The sequence below is a fragment of the Panicum virgatum genome, chromosome 2K (assembly GCF_016808335.1).
Source record: "Panicum virgatum strain AP13 chromosome 2K, P.virgatum_v5, whole genome shotgun sequence".
Lineage (NCBI taxonomy): Eukaryota > Viridiplantae > Streptophyta > Magnoliopsida > Poales > Poaceae > Panicum > Panicum virgatum.
In genome coordinates, this window is record NC_053137.1 from 48,691,465 (window position 1) to 48,708,889 (window position 17,425).

At 50.1% G+C, this 17,425-nt stretch overlaps 1 pseudogene; it reads right to left on the reverse strand.

Annotated features, from left to right (window-relative positions):
* Positions 1-7,775: 7,775 nt before the first annotated feature.
* The window catches only part of LOC120695384, a 28,625-nt pseudogene continuing 18,975 nt past the window's right edge, over positions 7,776-17,425 (reverse strand).

The following is a 17,425-nucleotide window of genomic DNA, read 5'->3' on the forward strand; positions in this document are numbered from 1 at the left end:
AAATCCCCTCTGGGGAATCAGCTTCGACATGCGACGGCCCGGCACCAGAGGTTGGGGAGAAGGGTGGCGCATCCGGATTGAGGAGCCGACGCGGATCCGCGGCAGATCCATCGTCGGAGCGACCTGAGCCCGAAGCGGGCGGGGGAGGGGAACGACCCATCCACTGCTAGGGGGGCGGACAGCAGGGGAGTGGCGCACGCCGTAGCTGAGAGGGCCGCCGGCGTGCCTGTGGAGGTGGCCGCCGGAGCCGGGTGGTCTCCGGCGGGATCTGTTTCTTTGGCTAGAGTTTTGTGTGGTACAGATTTAGTTGGCAAGTGCATGGACATTGAGCGTGCCAAATCTTGCTGCAATGATGGAGAAAGCATTGATGATGGTTGTAATTTATTGACGGCCTAGTCTTTGTGTCTACATTACTGATGGAGAAAACATCGTAGATGTGAGATATCTGCTTTTGCTTAGTTGACTGCTGTCTTTGAAACGACTGTAATGATGAACATATTCCATCTGCAAAACCGTGCCGGATGAGCCGTTGATGCATGGCATTTGTTCCTTCTGTAAACCTTTGCTTGATGTTTCAGTAGACTGCTGCTCCCTACTATCCTGTAAACCTTTGCTTGATGGCGTATCCCTGGGCAGGTTGATTAATTTAACTTTTGGGTGACCGCTGGCCACGAGCCATGCTTGCATGCATGCAGTACGCATAGTTGCATGCAAGACTACTGCGCACGTACAAGTACAACTACTAACTACTGCACACATGCAAATAAAAAATGAGCATGCATGGTCGAAAGCAAATGTACACTACTAACAAATGCAACGACTCCATGACATGAACAAGTCGGTGATTATTATTCTTAATAACAAAGCCCGACCATGCATAACAGAATTCTGAAACAGTTATGATATCAGGTACACAACTCTTGTGAACTGGTTACCCAGACAGCAATCTCCCATCAGTCTCTCGGAAGCTTAACCCTGGCAAACTTACACAGAAGTAAACGAAACACCCAGTAAGAACTGCAAGCAGCACTAGCTCCAGGCCAATGCGGATTTAATGAGCGTAGGGGCACATGCCCCCCCCCCCCTCATCCGGCTTGGGCAGCTTGATGTCGCCCACCCCTTCATCCGATTTGATTTTTGATCTTAGCCGACACATACTGCAGGATGAAGTGGTGACTCGTCTACAGAGTAATATGACAGCAAACTATAGTGACAGCTGCAGATACTTACTGTTGATTTCATGCATAGAGAAGGTTCACAGGGGTTCATTTAGCAAGGTCATGCTCTCTTTATCTCCGGAGATATTCAATATTTGTGTTTGATGATTATTTTACCCTAAAATAATGAGACATGACAAAGTATATACACGCGATATTTATTTGATGAGTTATTTTAAAGGCATATATTATTACATAAATCATGGTTGAGTGTATGACACGTGAGCCCCACTACTCCTTGTTTAAAGAGAACCCGGATCAAGCTGTTGCGAGGCTTACGGAAAGAGAGCATGGATTGTACGCTAGCTGGTTTCTAGAAGGCTGGTGGAGATTTGATTAAATGTGCCAGATAGAGATGAGGTTACGCACGTTGGGAGATAAAATTTGGTTAGTTTGAACAGGCGCCCGTATGCAAACCGATCTCAAGAAAAACCGTGGAGTCCGGCTGATCATTAAACAAGCCGGCCCACATGTCATTCTCAATGTTGGATCCTAAGCCGAGATTGTCACGTATGTTGGTAGAGATAAGTATCTTGGTTGACAGTGAGCCTACTCCCCCCGTCTCCCAGGGGGCGACTCGGGCGGCGCCACACTGTGACAGAACTGCCAAGTTAAACGGCTTAATTAAGCGTAATGGCCATCATTTGAACGCATCAGGCGCATTAGCTTAATTAAGTGTAACCTGACAGCCTGTTTCCAACCCACAGGCCGATCGAAACACACCAGAAGTCTCGCGCGACGGCGAGCACAGACGGTACCAGCATAATATAATTTCACAAAAATAGATAATAACATAAATATTTACAAAACAGCTTTAAATTTAGAATTTACATAAAATAAATGACAGCAGCGGAAGAGAATATGACCTGAGAGAAGGAAATTTGATTAAGAACCAATAAAACAAAACGATAACTATGAACACGTGAGGACGTCACATCGAGCCCACTGATGCGAATCCTGGTTAGCTTCTATACCTGAAACAGGGTAAACAACAAACCCTGAGTATACTAATACTCAGCAAGACTTACCCGACTTTTGGGTATACTTAGCCCACATATCTAGACATGCAAAGCTTTCTGGCTGGTAGATTTATTTGCAGAAAAGCATATAAGGGTAGATCCTTAATTTCAAAATTTTAGCTCCAAATTATAGTTATAAAGTTGCTACACATCTATGATTTGCAGATCTATAACAATCAATGTGAAAACATAATTGATTAAATAACATCAACATATATCATATCATTTCGTTTTATTTCCTTACTACGATGTGACTCGGAGATCAAGGTGCTCATGTCCGAGAGCAACTGACGGCGAATCGATCCGATTTAACCTTGCAAGGTGGACCTAACCAACATGGCACATATTTGCCCCGTCGGACAATACAAACCAACCATTTCCCCTCCTCGCCTCGAACTACAGGACCGCCCCACCAGCGTATAGTCAGCCGAGCTCAACGAGAGACCACCAAAAGTAAATACATGCATCCCAATTCTCCGCGACTACTCGACTCGCCCTAAGGGGTGGGAAGGAGTCCTGTACTTTCGAAGTAAGGCAGTACTCGGCTTACCGGTTTCGACTACCTCCTACTCCCGATATGCGGTTAGTACAATTCAAACATGATCAGCAGGGCCGACAACGGTACGGTCCTTAACCGACACAGACGGGGCTAGACAATTCCCGTCCGGTCTCCACTTCTTTTCCTTTCCTCCATATTCCAATATTCCATAATCAAATCATAAAGACATCCTATATCTCGCGAGTAACAGGACATTACTCGACTTCTACCGAATCCAAATTTTAGCATGGCAAGGATAACGACATATACATACTAGTATTCCGACCAATGGAACCTAGGAATCATGCAACTAGGGTTTCATTCAACGCCTAGAAACTTAATGCATAATCAAGTAAATATAGATATAACATTTCATAAGTTAAAATAATAGGTTATGCTCCGGGGCTTGCCTAGGATTAACACTGAGTCAGTGTTAGTTAGATGATACTCGCTTGGCAAGTACCTTCCTTGGGATCATGTACATCGGGATCCATCCATCCATCCATCTTCTAGACGTGTCCACCATTCACCGTCTTCTGTCTCAGCTTCAACGGGACATCCTTCATGTGGTTCATCTATCGTACCTAAATGAAATGCAGCAATGCATATGTATGAATGCAAAGTTTCGAGTTGCTCAACAATATAGATGCTATTATTTTTCCTTCACGATAAAGTTGTAGTCTAACAAGTAGCAAACAATCATATCACATGGGAAATCATTTATAGAGTAGTTAACTATATTTCTAACTACCCATGGCATCATGATCAATGGCACAAAAGAAGTTCACTAACTGCACAAACAAGTAGTAGTTGATTCCTATAACATGCAGGTCATGGCTTGCTAATAATTAAATAACTCAGTACATAAACAACAACAATTTCAGAAAAAATATTCTAAACAGAAGGTACAAAGAGCAATCTACTCTGTAAAAATCACGTCATTTCATGCATCCATTTAATACGAATAATTCATTCATTCAGACAACTCCTAGAACAAGATTGAATTATACAGGTCAGACTAGAGCAAAACAGAGGCTGAAAATTTAACAGGAGGTCGACACAGCGATGAATTAGCTACTGTGATTTTTTCATGATTTTATCTACATATAATTAATTCTGAGAAAATAAACAAAACAGACTTCAATCTAACAAGATTCATTTTTAACTTCTGTTCTAGTCATGAACTGGTGCTAAAACTTCATGGACAAGCTAAGATATTCAAAAAGAACACTCAGAAATATTTTCATGATTTAAAAACAACATAACTTATTTCTCATAATTAAAGTCTACTAAATAAGGATTCAATAAAAGAAATAGCTACACAAATCTATAACTAACGAAATTTGGACAGTGGTGTTCGTTTAGTATTGTAAATTCACATAAAAAGTTTCATACATATATCTAAATCATAACATCTAGAAATAAAAGAATATATTATTCTACTAGATCTAGCCAAGACTAGGGTTTCATCTAGTTAAAAGTATTAACTGGTGCTCAAATTTTGACACAACGCTAAACATGGCATGAAGTAGCTACCCACCAAAAATAACCCATAGATAGTGAGTAGAACTCCTAGAATAATTATAACCTATGTAATCTAATCTTTTTTCTAGATTAAAATACAGACAGAAAATAAATATGTACATGTAATGAAAGTTGTTGATCTTGTTGCAAGGATTCCAGAACATTTGGATTTGCATTTTCTGATTTTTCTATGAATTTATAGGCATTTTCAAAGTTTGCTGTTTTGGAAAACAAAAGAAAAAGGAAAGGAAATCTTGCATCTAGTCCCCTGGACTTCTATTTCCTTCTCAACGTGGGTCCCTGGCCGGCTTGGGAAACAGAGGGGTGGGCGGCCGTTTTCCGGCGAGGTTCGGCCCCGGCGGCGAGGGGAAAGTTGGGGAAAAGGTTGAGGGGGCTCGTGCGCACCTGTGGGTGGTGGTTTGGGGGCTCGGGGTGGTCTGTAGTGGTGGCACCACGGCGAGCGGCGGGCCGGCGGCGAACTGAGCCGCGGCGGCGGCGCTCCGGCCAGGTGTGGAGAGGGCGGCCGGGCTGGGAAGGTTCAGCAGGGCCGGGCGAAGTGGAGGCGCTCGGCGGCACGGCCCAGAGGCGCGTGAGCGCGGCTCGCGGCGAGCAGCAGCTTGTCGACGGCGGCATGGCTCGGGAACGAGCGCGGAAACAACGGGAACGTGTAAGAACGAGGAGAGCACAAGCATCAGTGAGTCGAGGGGAGTCGATTTCTATACCTAGGTTGGATGGAGAAGGACCGGAGGTAGGACTTCGACGGTGAGGGCGGAGGTGCTGTCCATGGTGGTCTGATGGTCGGGAAATCCTCGATTCCCGGCCGTGCGACGGCCGGAGCTCGGTTCTGAAGGGCGGGGAAGGGAACTAGGGAGGTGGTGAATGGCCTGGGGGTTTGGTGGAGCTCGGGGCGAGCTCGGACGGCGGCTCGGGATGGAGGTGCGGGCGGCGGCCATGGCGAGCGGTAGCGGCGTGGCCGTTCTGGCCAGCGCAAGACCAGACGACGACGCTATGGGCGGGGCGAGCATCAACGTGGCCGATGCAGCGGAAGGAGGGGACGGCACGGCATGGCGGGGGCGCGTGGTGCTCGGCGTGCACGAGCGGCGCCGTGGCCAATTTGGCCACGGTGAGCACGCACGGGAGAGAGGGAGCAAGCTACACGTGGGCTTGATATTTTTGACTCCATTTGAATCTTCAAATTTCGTTTAAGACTCCTAATTGAGGGCTAATTGAGGGGTTTTACACCCACCGCCCGCTGCCGCCAACCCCCCTCCCGGGCCTCCTTCTCGCCTCGCCGCCGGAGCAAGGCACCGGAAGGGCGTCGGAGGGCGTCGATTGGATCCTAGATGTGCTTCAACGACGATGCAATCACAATTGTCGTCTGTCAATTTTGACTCGGTGCTTTACAATTGCTTGTGGAATGGGCATTGTCGAAGTGAAGTCTCCTGGGAGTGTCATTGGTCGGCGAACAACAACATGCTTTGTCATAGGAGTTAGGAGCAATTATGTGTGGTTTTAAATGCGACTCTTGTAATATCTTCTCTTCTCTTTTGTACTCTTTTGACCTTGCAAGGTCACGCATGTACTTGGTGCCATGCACCTTCCATCACCGGCTTGCCGGCATCAGTGGAAGTTTATTCAGGTGGGGACCTATCGTCCCCCGGTGTTTCCCTAAAAAAAAAGTATCTTGGTTGATTTAAACTTGCACGTGAGCTGTTGTCCCTCTAGATAGAGATAAGGCTGCTTGCTTGGAGATAACGTTGGCCGGTTAGTTTAAACAGAGGAGACTTTGCTTGGCCGAGGGTCAAAGTGCTGCCTCCCATGCCTATATAAAGCAGCCAGGACCCCAGGGTCAAAAGGGCACCTACACGCAGCCGCGTTCATACGCCAGACGGACGCCTCACGTCATAAGCTGCAGCTTGCCGCCGTCGAGCAACCGAGAGCCGCATTAACTCGCTGCACCTCGCCGTCGTCAAGACAGCAAGCAAGCGCCACGTCGTGCAAGCAGCCGCCGGCGACAAGCAAATTGATACGTGCTCGTACGCCCCGCTTCGCCGTCGAGCTGTTCAACCTTACCGCCTTCGACGCCATGTTGACCTTTCCTGCCGCTAAGATGCATGGTGAGCTACGTTGTTCTATCTATGATGCTCATCTACGGGTGATCTGGTTCTCGACAAATGATTTCTATACATCGACAATGTCCTCGGGTCGAGATGATTACGGCTGTCCCTGAGTAGACGTCAATATTCAGATTGCAGAGCGACAATGTCCTCGGGTCGAGATGGCTACGGCTATCCCTGGTCGACAGCAATATTCAGATTGCAGAGCGACAGTGTCCTCGGGTCGAGATGGCTACGGCTGTCCCCGATAGACGTCAATATTCAGATTGCATAGCGACGGTGTCCTCGGAAGAAACGGCCACGTCTTGCACGACGCCCGGCTTCTCCAAGATGACACGGCTGTAATTAAATCATGGCAGTGGGCTCTCATAATTAAGTTATTTCCTCGTTAACCATAGGAGGATGCTTATTATCATATCCATTGCCCCGTTTTGGGTCGTCCATGTGTATTGTGACGAGAAGCTAAAATAAAAGTCGTCTCTGATGGCTTGATGTCTACACGGTTGGAAAAGAAAAGAAAAAGTCCCGCCGAGCTGCACATGCATGCTTCCTATTAGGCTCTTATTATTTTGGATAAGGCCTGAAATTAAGTGAGCAATTATAGCTGAAATAAAAGAAGTTACGCCGGAAGGCTATTAAACTTATCTTGCAAGCATCGTTCAAGCAGCGGTCGATTTCTACATGTACCGACGAGGCTAGACAAACTTTTGGCTAAGTGCCGAAGAGGCGAGGCCACGATTCCATCGGCATGTCCCAAGTAACGGGATTTGGATACTATTTTGCCGGGTACCTACAAGGCGATGGCAACACACATATATCCATGTTGAATGAAGCTGGGCCATATGACTGTGCACCGACGAGGCGAAAGTCACCCCTTCATCAACGTTTTCCGTTTATCCCTGACATGGCAACGTACAGTCGTGACCGGGTTTCGGCGAAACAAAGCCACCCATACTTCTATGCTCCATATATTGCATATGGATGATGACGAGCAAATGAGTTAATGATGACCACAAAAGCGCAGCTTAATCGAAGGTTTTTTTTAGACTCACTCTATAGATGTAATTAACCAAACGCATCCAATCGGTCCCGGGAATCAGTGAACTACGCAATCTCTATGAGTTAGACCTCTCCTTAAGCATCGACGCAAAAGACAGAAGAAGACGAGCTGTCGTGAGTCATGTATTCATGAATTTTGTAAATGATCGAAATTAATGAAATATGTGCTCTCATAAATATGTGCATGTGTTCCCTCGTGTGCGCAATTTTATTTATTTCCCTCGTCGCCTTCGTTTTGTTTTCACGAACAATTTGATAAACAAGTTAAGAAGTGTTTTTGTATCCGCAGTGTTGTACTCCACTACAAGAAAAACACGGCATGTGCCCCTACGCTCATTAAATCTGCATTGAGCTCCAGGCCTTGGAATCCAGCCGCAATCAGTTCACCCTTGTCCTTGTGGCGCCAAGAAGAGGAGCTACTCCAAGTAGTGCAGTTACAAGGCGGTATCATGTCGATATGGGAACCCTGTCCTGAAGAACTCTGACAAAGTATATGATTGAAAGAGTAATCAAAAGTGTCAAGACTAAGCATCTTCTAAATGAACCCCGATGGAATTGAACCCGATAGTTTGTTCCTCGACACATTAAGCTTCTAAAGATCAGTTAGCTTCGTAAGAGTTGCAGGGATGGTACCAGTAAGCTTGTTGCTGCTGAGATCGAGCAGCATCCGCAACCAAAGCAGATCGCCGATCTCAGCAGGTATAGGGCCAGTCAGGTGGTTCTTGCTGAGATCCAGCAAGATCACTGAGGCTCCAAGTCGACCAATCGCCTCTGATATTGTCCCAGTCGGCATGTTATTGGATAGATCGATTTTTTCTAGCCTGCTTGTGTTGCTGCCCAAAGTAATTGCCCCCCGAAAAGGAGTTCCCGCTCAAATTCAAACTGAATAAGGGCAGCTCACCCAACTCCGGCGGTATTGCTCCGGTGAAGTTGTTGTTGGCCAGGCTTAGATCCTTGAGGCTTACCATCAGCCCGAAGGACGCTGGGACGCTGCCGGACAAGCTGTTGCCGTCCACGCGCAGCCGCTCGATCTTGGTGCAACACCACCAGTCGTCGGTCAGCCGGCCGGTGAGATGCTTCCCGGAGAGGTCGAGGTAATCCAAGTTGGGGTGGACCCCTAACGCCTCCGAGATATCGCCGGTGAACTGGTTGCCCTCCAGCCGCACCGTAACACTCAGATGTTAATCCACTAGTTAATTAAGTTAATCACGGTTATTAGTTTCAAACCACGCGACAAATCACCAAACCAAAGATTTTTCCTGTCAGCCTGGGCCAGACCGGTCTGACCGGTCGGTGAAACCGGTCTGACCGGTCGAACCTGAGCCAACCGTTTTGAAGGACCCCACTTCATTTAAACCACACTCTCTCTCCCTCACCGACTCCTTTCCTCCCCACCGTGTTGAGCCCGAGCTGGAGCTCTCTCCCTCTCCTCTCCTTTCCTCACCCAAACCCTAGAATCCCCAAACTCCCCCTTTCCATTTAATTCCAAGGTCAAGGAAGGGTCAAACCGGCGTGGGGAGTAATCTTCTCCGCGATCCCCTCCCTGGGAAGCCTGGGATTCAAGTCCTTCGCGCAGATAGGAGCTCATTCAAGGTATTTTGCTTGTGATGGTCGATCTCTAGTTTTAGGTGGTTTCCTCTGGTCAAAAGCATCCACATGAACCCCTGAACTAGATCCTAGAAGATATTTGGAGTTGGTGGGCAATTTTCGCCACGCCAAGGTTTCTAGGTTTTGGTCTGGTTAGGACCGGTCTGACCGGTCGAAGGGACCGGTCTGACCGGTGTCACGGTAGGTTAAGTAGGACCGGTCTGACCGGTCGGGTGGACCGGTCTAACCGATATAGCTGGGCTGAGAGGGGTAAATTAGGGTTTGTTGGTGTGGTTAGTTGGAAATTTGTTTGGTTAATTGTTAGTGGTAAATTTTTATAAATCATGCATGCATACTCATATCATATGCATATGCATACGTGTAGCAGCCGTGGCGGAGGAGGTCGTATACGAGGTGGTTGCGGAGCCACAGGAGCCGCAGGGGCAAGCCCCGCAGGAGGAGATTCGCGGGGAGTCGGCCCAAGGCCCAACTCACCCCAGTGTTGAGCAGCAGACGCAAGGCAAGCCCCGGTGCATGTCCTATTAATTTAAATTATGATTCACTATGTATATGTTTTATCTATTACTTGTGCATTACATATTAGGAATTGACTGGAACCCTGGCTGCATGATCCCTAGGTTTCCTTGAGTTTTTACTAGTATGTCTAGGTCGATAGCGGTGCCAGGCTAAATAAGTCCGGTAGAAGTCGGGTGACTTCGTGTCACTCGGGAGACACAGAAAACTTTAGAAGCCGAGTAATTGCCGGTTACTCGCGAGATACATTATTATCTTTATACTTCAATATTTGAGAAATGGATTGAATTGGATAGGGAGATGTGAGACCGGGCGGGGATGATGGTATTAGGTTTGGCAGCATGACAGGGTTCCTGGGTGTCTTAGCCCCGTCCGTGTCGGTTAAGGACCGGTCGTTATGGCAGTGCTGATCGGGGATTGAATTGTACTAACCGCATACCGGGAGTAGGAGGTAGTCGAAACCGGTAAGCTGAGTATTGCTTTGCTTCGAAAGTACAGGAACCCGCACCCAACTCCTGGGGCGAGTCGAGTAGTCGCGGAGAATTGGGATGCTTATGTTTACTTTTGGTGGTCTCACGTTGAGCTCGGCTGACTATATGTCGTTGGGCTGGTTCCTGTAGTTCGAGGCGGGGAGGGGAAAGGTTGGTGCGTGGAGTCTGACGGGGCTTTTGCGTGCCGTGTTGGTTAGGTCCACCATGCAAGGTTAAATCGGATCGATTCGCCGTGTCTCGCGGATATGAGGGCCTTGATCTCTTTGTCACCTCGTAGCAAATGTGTTAGGGTATTAGAGATATAAAAATGGATACTATTCTGAATCCTAATTTGGATGCTCCAACATGCGTGTGTAGATAGTCAAATATTAGTGAGAGTTTATCTATATAAAATATGCGGCTAAAAGATTGAAAGTAAGGATACACCTCTAGTTGCTATTTCTGCAAAACAACCACCAGCCAAAAGCCTTGCATGTCTAGTTATGTGGGCTAAGTTATACCCACTGGTCGGGTAAGCCTTGCTGAGTATTAGAATACTCAGGGTTTGTTGCCGCATTCATTTTTACAGGACACCCGGACGTCGACTTCTGCCCCTGTTGTGTCAAGTTCATCCGTCAGGATGCAGAGGGGTGGCAGGTCGAGGAGCGGGACCCTTAGGTTAGGGCGCTGTCAAGTTGTACACTTGTGGGCTGAGTGTGCAGCCTTTCTGTTTTGCGTAGACCGGTCTGACCGGTCCGTGGGACCAGTCTGACCGGTGGAGTTGGCAGCGGGGTGTCGATCGGTTCGACCGGTTGGGTGAACCGGTCCGACCGGTCGAGAAGGATCAGAACTGGTGATAGTTAGAATAGATGTAGGATCTTTTGGTTTCGAACTTCAGGCTATCTATTGTAAAGTTTTGTAAATTAATCTCCTATATTTGAACTCGGTTTGTAAAACTTATTGTTTCGTTTTCATTGAGTTTATATTTTCAAGTAAAGTGCCGTGCTTGTATCATCTGCGCCCACCTTCGCGTGGGACTACCGGTGATGTTTCGATCGGACCGTGGGTTGAGAAAGGATCGCCAAATTAAGCCGTTAAGCTAATGCGCCCGATGTGTTCAAATGACGGCCATTACGCTTAATTAGAGTTTTAATTTGGCGGTTCCGTCACAGCTGGTATCAGGGCCGAAACGCACTGGGGGTGGTACGAGCATGACTAATTTTCGAATATCACAAACTAAAAATTTGGATTCGGACTTTGGATGGGATCAGTATACTAATATGGGGGGGGGGGGGGGTTGTTCGTACTAAGCCCTATGTATATGGTCTGTGTTCGAGTAGTAATAGATGTTTAGTTTTGGGTTGAGAGAATTACGTTGGACGTTCATGCATCATGGCTTTTAAGATTTTTGCTAGTAATTGAAAGTTGGTATAGGAGTTCATGCATTGTATCATGCATCATGGCATTATGGTTTTTAAATTTCAGTTAATATTTTGGTTTAAGGGTTGGTACACAGTTAGGGCTTAGACTGGCCCGACCGGTCGGTTGCATCGGTCTGACCGGTTGAGCGCAGACAAAGACCCCTAAGTTGTGTTCAAATAATTGATTTTCGGCGATTTCTTCCATGATTCGGGTGTTAGTTGCAGTCAAGATTTTTCTTAAGTAATCAGAAAAATGTAACTAACCCAATCATGGTTGAATGCAGAATGGGAGAGCCACCAAACCGTCCTGAGTTGGCCCAGGCCATCGCGGCCATGCTCACTGGGCGCGATGAGCAGACGACACTCCTCCGTGAGCTTGTGGTGCAGGGCAGAGCGCCGCAGCCTGAGCATCACCACCGGCCACCTATCCCTGGATATGAGCAATTTCTGAGTACTCAACCACGGCTTTTTCATAAAGCGGATGAGCCATTGGAGGCGGATAGTTGGCTCCGGACCATAGAGTCCAAGTTCACCCTGCACCTGTACCAGGATGGGGACAAGGCGGGATTTGCAATCCAGCAGCTCAGGGGTCCTGCATGCACGTGGTGGGACAATCACGTGGCCATGTTCCCTGCGGGCACTCGGTTCACCTGGGCGGAGTTCAAGAATGCCTTCAGAGCGCATCATATTCCTGCAGGGGTCATTCGCAGGAAGCTCACCAAGTTCTTGGCCTTGAAACAGGGTAACAACAGTGTTCTACAGTACTCCCAGGCCTTCAATAATTTATCGCAGTACGCGGGATATCACGTAGACACTGATGAGAAGAAACAGGTGTGCTTCAGGCAGGGGCTTAGTAGTAAGCTCCAGGATCGCTTGGCAATGGTCAAGTTTGACAGTTTCAGTGAGCTGGTCAATAGGGCTATCATACAGGAGGACGCCCATCTAGCTCACAAGGCGGAGAAAAAAAGAAAGGCACCGGCTGTGGGATCTACTAGCAGTGCTCCTCAGAGGTTCCGTATGGTGCAGTCGGGCCCACAGCGAGCCCCCTTTCAGCACCAGCCGCTGCAGCAGTGGGGATACAGGCCCCCTCAGTACACTCAGTCACAGGGGATAGTCAGGCCTCCTGCTCCTCAGCAGAATGAGCAGAAGGTCTGGGTGCAGCAGCCGGGGGTGCGCCCCAATCTGTTCCCGTGTTACAACTGCGGGCAGCCGGGTCACTTTGCACGGAACTGTCCAATGCCACCCAAGCAAGGCCAGCAATCGAGCCAGCAGGGTCCGAAGCAGGGTGTGGCCCACTTCAAGCCGGGGCAAGTGCACTACACCACCCTCGAGGGTATTCCTGAGGGAGCTCCAGTGATGGCGGTTACGTTTTCAGTAAATGAATATCCTGTTACTGTCCTGTTTGATTCTGGAGCGTCTCATACTTTTATTAGCAAGGAGTGTGCTACTAGATTAGGGCTGAAGATAGAGAGTATGCCCAAGCCGTACCATATTCACTCACCTGGGGGAAAGTTAATCAACAATCAATATGTCAAGCAAGTACCCCTACAGTTGCAAGGAAAAATTTTTCCTACGGTCCTGATAATGTTACCAACCCAAAGGATAGATATTATATTGGGTATGAACTGGATGGAGGGTCAGGGAGTTACTCTGGACACGACCTCACAATCTGTGCACATCAAATCCTCTACTCATGGTAGTATGACTTTGAATTTGAGGGATCACGTGTCTTTGACTCATACAGTGAACCACGCCGAGGACAAGAAGCTAGAAGATATACCAGTGGTGTGTGAGTATCCGGACGTCTTTCTGGATAATTTGCCTGGAATGCCGCCTGATCGTGACGTGGAATTTACAATTGAATTGCAACCGGGTACGGCACCGATTTCTAGGAGGCCTTACCGGATGCCACCCAATGAGCTGGCGGAGTTAAAGAAACAATTGCAGGAATTGCTGGATAAGGGCTATATCCGTCCTAGCACATCACCTTGGGGCGGTCCTGCACTCTTTGTGAAAAAGAAAGATGAAAGCCTCAGGTTGTGTGTGGACTATAGACTTCTGAATGCCGTCACAATCAAAACTAAATATCCCCTTCCCCGGATTGATATTCTGTTTGATCAGCTATTCGGGGCCAAAGTATTTTCCAAGATTGATCTCCGCTCTCGCTATTATCAGATAAAGATTAGAGCTGAGGATATCCCCAAGACGGCTTTTTCCACCAGATACGGACTTTTTGAATATCTGGTCATGTCCTTCGGGCTAACGAATGCCCCTGCTCATTTCATGTATCTCATGAACTCGGTGTTCATGCCCGAGCTAGATAAGTTCGTCGTGATTTTTATTGACAACATCCTGATATTTTCCAAAAATGAAGAGGAACATGCAGAGCATCTCCGCATTGTGCTTCAACGCCTGCGGGAGCACAAGCTGTACGCCAAATTCAGTAAATGTGATTTCTGGCTCAAGGAAGTCCAGTTCTTGGGCCACATCATCTCAGACAAGGGGATTTCTGTTGATCCTAGCAAGATTCAGGATGTCCTGAATTGGAAGACTCCAGAGTCTGTTTCAGAGATCCGGAGTTTCCTTGGCCTAGCAGTGTCGGTGTCCCGACCCGGGGGCCCGGATCCCAACTAGTGAATGCTGCGTGTTTTCTCGTCCCAGATGATAATGCAAGAGGCAACCACAGTAATGCACGGTTTATTCTGGTTCCGGCCGTGGGGCCGTACGTCTAGCAAAGGGGGTGTGCGAGGGCACTGTATTATCTTGCACCCGGAGTGCTTGTAGTAGGGGGTACAAGCGAGGCGAGAGAGGGAGAGAAGCTCCCAAGTCTCAGCTAAGAGTGGAGTCGGTGGAGATGAGTGCTCAGTAGTCCTTGTGCGTCCTCTTGAGGAGAGAAGCCAGAGAGACCAAGCAGACTAGAGTCCAGCCGAGAGAGTCTAAAGGAAACCCGCCTCCTCCTTTTATAGTTACAAGAAGGGGCGGGACACATGAGTGGGGCATAGAAGTCGTCGTTTCCCCCGAATCGCAGAGGTACAGTGGTCGGATACTGTAGTAAGTACACTGTAGGAAGGCGGCGTGCGTTGCTGTCATCCTGAATTTCGTCCTTCGCCTTGTGAGGATCACGCCGGCCGTCCTGCAGTGTTCCGGCGGTAGTTATGGCGCGGGATGGCCCCGGACCCCCTGGTCGGAGTGCAGGCGTGCACACTAGAAGGCCCGGGGGACACGTGGAGGTCCCGGACCTCTGAGAGGAGGGGGGAGGTCCGGGACTCCGACCGTGTGTGATGAGCGTCCCTTCCGGAAGGACACGTGACATCGCCGGACCCCATCCCCAGTGGGAGGCGAGTCCGGGTGGTCGGTGTCGGCAGAACAGGAACGGGAGGAGTGACGAGCCTGTCTTGTCCCGCGTTGCAGGTCCCAAGGTGCTGCTACAGCATCCGGGATGGTGGAATGGTGACCGGAGTCAGCGGATGGGACCCCGGTCACATCTACTGTGGGAGTGGTGGCTTGACGCCGTCCGTCCTTTGAGCCGTGGCGGAGTGGCTGGCTTTTAATGCCTTCGTACGGCGAGCGGTTGGGCGGCGGGGCCGTTTGTCCCTTGTGCCGAGAGACGGCCTCGGGTGAGGCAGAGATGGGTCACCGCTCGAGGGTAGATCCGCTACCCTCGAGCGAGGCGGAGGTGTGTTGCGTGATCGAGGGTCCCGAAGGGAGCCCTCGAGCGAGGCGGAAATGAGTCACCCACTCGAGGGTATATCCGCTACCCTCCAGCGAGGCGGAGATTGGTCATCTGCTCGAGGGTAGTTCCGCTACCCTCGAGCGAGGCGGAGATTGCCCAGCGGACCCGAGAGGGACCCTCGAACGAGGCGGAGATTGTTCCGCGGGTTCGAGGGGTATGTGAATGGGCCGCACGCTGGGCTTCTTTGAGTCCTTTCCTTTCTTCCGGATGGGAAGCAGGCCGTGGGCCTTCGTGGGCCCAGTTGCCTTGACATGTGTTTGTGTTTTTAAAGCGATCTTAGTACCCCAATTAGGGTGTCCCTAATTGTGGTACCCGATAGTATCCCTTAAGGCTTTGGTCGAGTCAAGGGATTCGGCTAAAGGGTATTTCGGCAATTTCTCCCTTGACGTGATCGGACAATGCCGTGCCCCCGCCAGGCGCGCCTGGGCGCCGGCCCCGCGGATGTGACAACTCGTCAGACGGGGTAGTGCGCCTGCGGGTGGAGTACTTCAAGGCACGTGCCTTTTTGTTTGTTTGAAGGACAAGATGTGTCCGCGCACTGAGGGGGGCCAAGGCGATGACGGCACCTGCTGCTTGGCAGCTGGCGCTTTCGTCGCGCTGTCCCGCACTTAGGGCCTTGGCCCCGCCTTCCCTGGTTGCCTTGCAGTGCGCCGTTCGAGGGCGGTCGGCCTGAGCCGACGCTGTGCCGCCTAGTGTCCAGGGGCTCAGTTTTTCTTTACTTTGTTCAGTTGCGTCTCGGCGCGGTGACCGAGGGCATCCTTTGCTCGTGGAGTGCCGCGTCGTCACGGGCGATACAAGCCTCCGCTCTTCGACAAGCTTGAAGCTTTGTGCCCGGCGCAGCTATAAATAGGGATCGTGTGGTTTCCTTTCCTCTCCAACCTCCCAGCTCTTTTTTCCAGCGTTGCCCAATTCTTGTAATGTTTCCTTTGCCTTTTTGTGACCGGCCCCCAGATGGGGTGGCCTGGCTTTTTTTGGCTTTTGGCGCTAGAGGAATGCTTGCGAGCGGTTGGGGAAGACCGAAGTGGGCGTGCGCTCCATCCCTTAGGTTCAGTGGGATCAGCAGAAGAGCATTGGGCCCGTGGGGTCCTGCTTCTGCGATGTCCCCTAGCCTGAAGGGGGATGGAGACGCCTGACCATGGCGTTCGTGCCAGGTTGGGCGGCTGTTCTTTGCATCGTCCCCCCAGGCGACAAGGTTGCTCTCGGGGAGACGGTGCGGAGGGCGCTGTCCGCCAGCTCGACCCCCCGCATGGTCTTCGGTGGAGGAGACGCTAGAAGAAGGCTTGCGAGGAAAGCATCCCGCTGGACCCGTGTGGTCTGGGGGCTGGTCCTCGCATCCCTAGCAGCCTCACTGTTGCGTCAGCTAGGGGCTCGGTGCCTCTCTTCGTCGCTCGCTCCTCCCCAAGACAGGGAAAATTGCCACGTAGGTGGCAACGTGTTTGTATCTTTCGATGGCTTCGCGCCGGTAACCGTTTGTAATCTTTATTCGCATTGAGCAATAAAGTCCCCTTTGTCCTCTACAGGGAGGATTACCGAGGGTATAGGGGTGTACATAGAGTTACGACCCTCGAATATGTGTGAAGTCTCCTTCGCGGGGGCGCGTCAGCACACCCGCGGGTGTAGCCCCCGAGGCCTTGGAGGAGAGTTTGTGCTCGTCCAAGGGCTGTGAACGTTTGTCCCACTGGGTAGCTTCACTGGGGCGGCTGTCCAGCAACTTTTTCAGCCGGCATCGGCACTCTTTCAGCCGGCCTCGGCACTCTCAGTGCTGGTACAGTGGCCCGGCGCTTAGCTTAACCATCAGGAGAGCGCACGTCAACAGCGGAGGGTTTGGTTTAGACACATGGAGTCTTCACGATTGATGGTCGTCGACTTATTCGAGGGTGTGGTTTGATCCGTGGTGTGCGAGGAGCCCCCGAGCCCAGGCCCGTGTGAAGGCGTTCAGGGGAGCCCTCGACTTCGATTACGACCCTCGTCGCCCTTCCGCAGGGAGGAGGGGTGAAGCACACCATGCTACCCATGCCCGGGCCGCGAGCCATGGCTGCTTCTGTGACCTATTAGCGGGTTGTTCAAGCGGACGTCCGTGCCCTGTTCGATAGGGGTCGGCTCGTGGTCCATGGACACGTCTCATAAAGCGCTCGCGAGGGTTCGCTAGGCGGGGCTCGAACCCATTCGGTAGGGTTCGAGGGCTCGATGCTCTCCCTCGATGGGA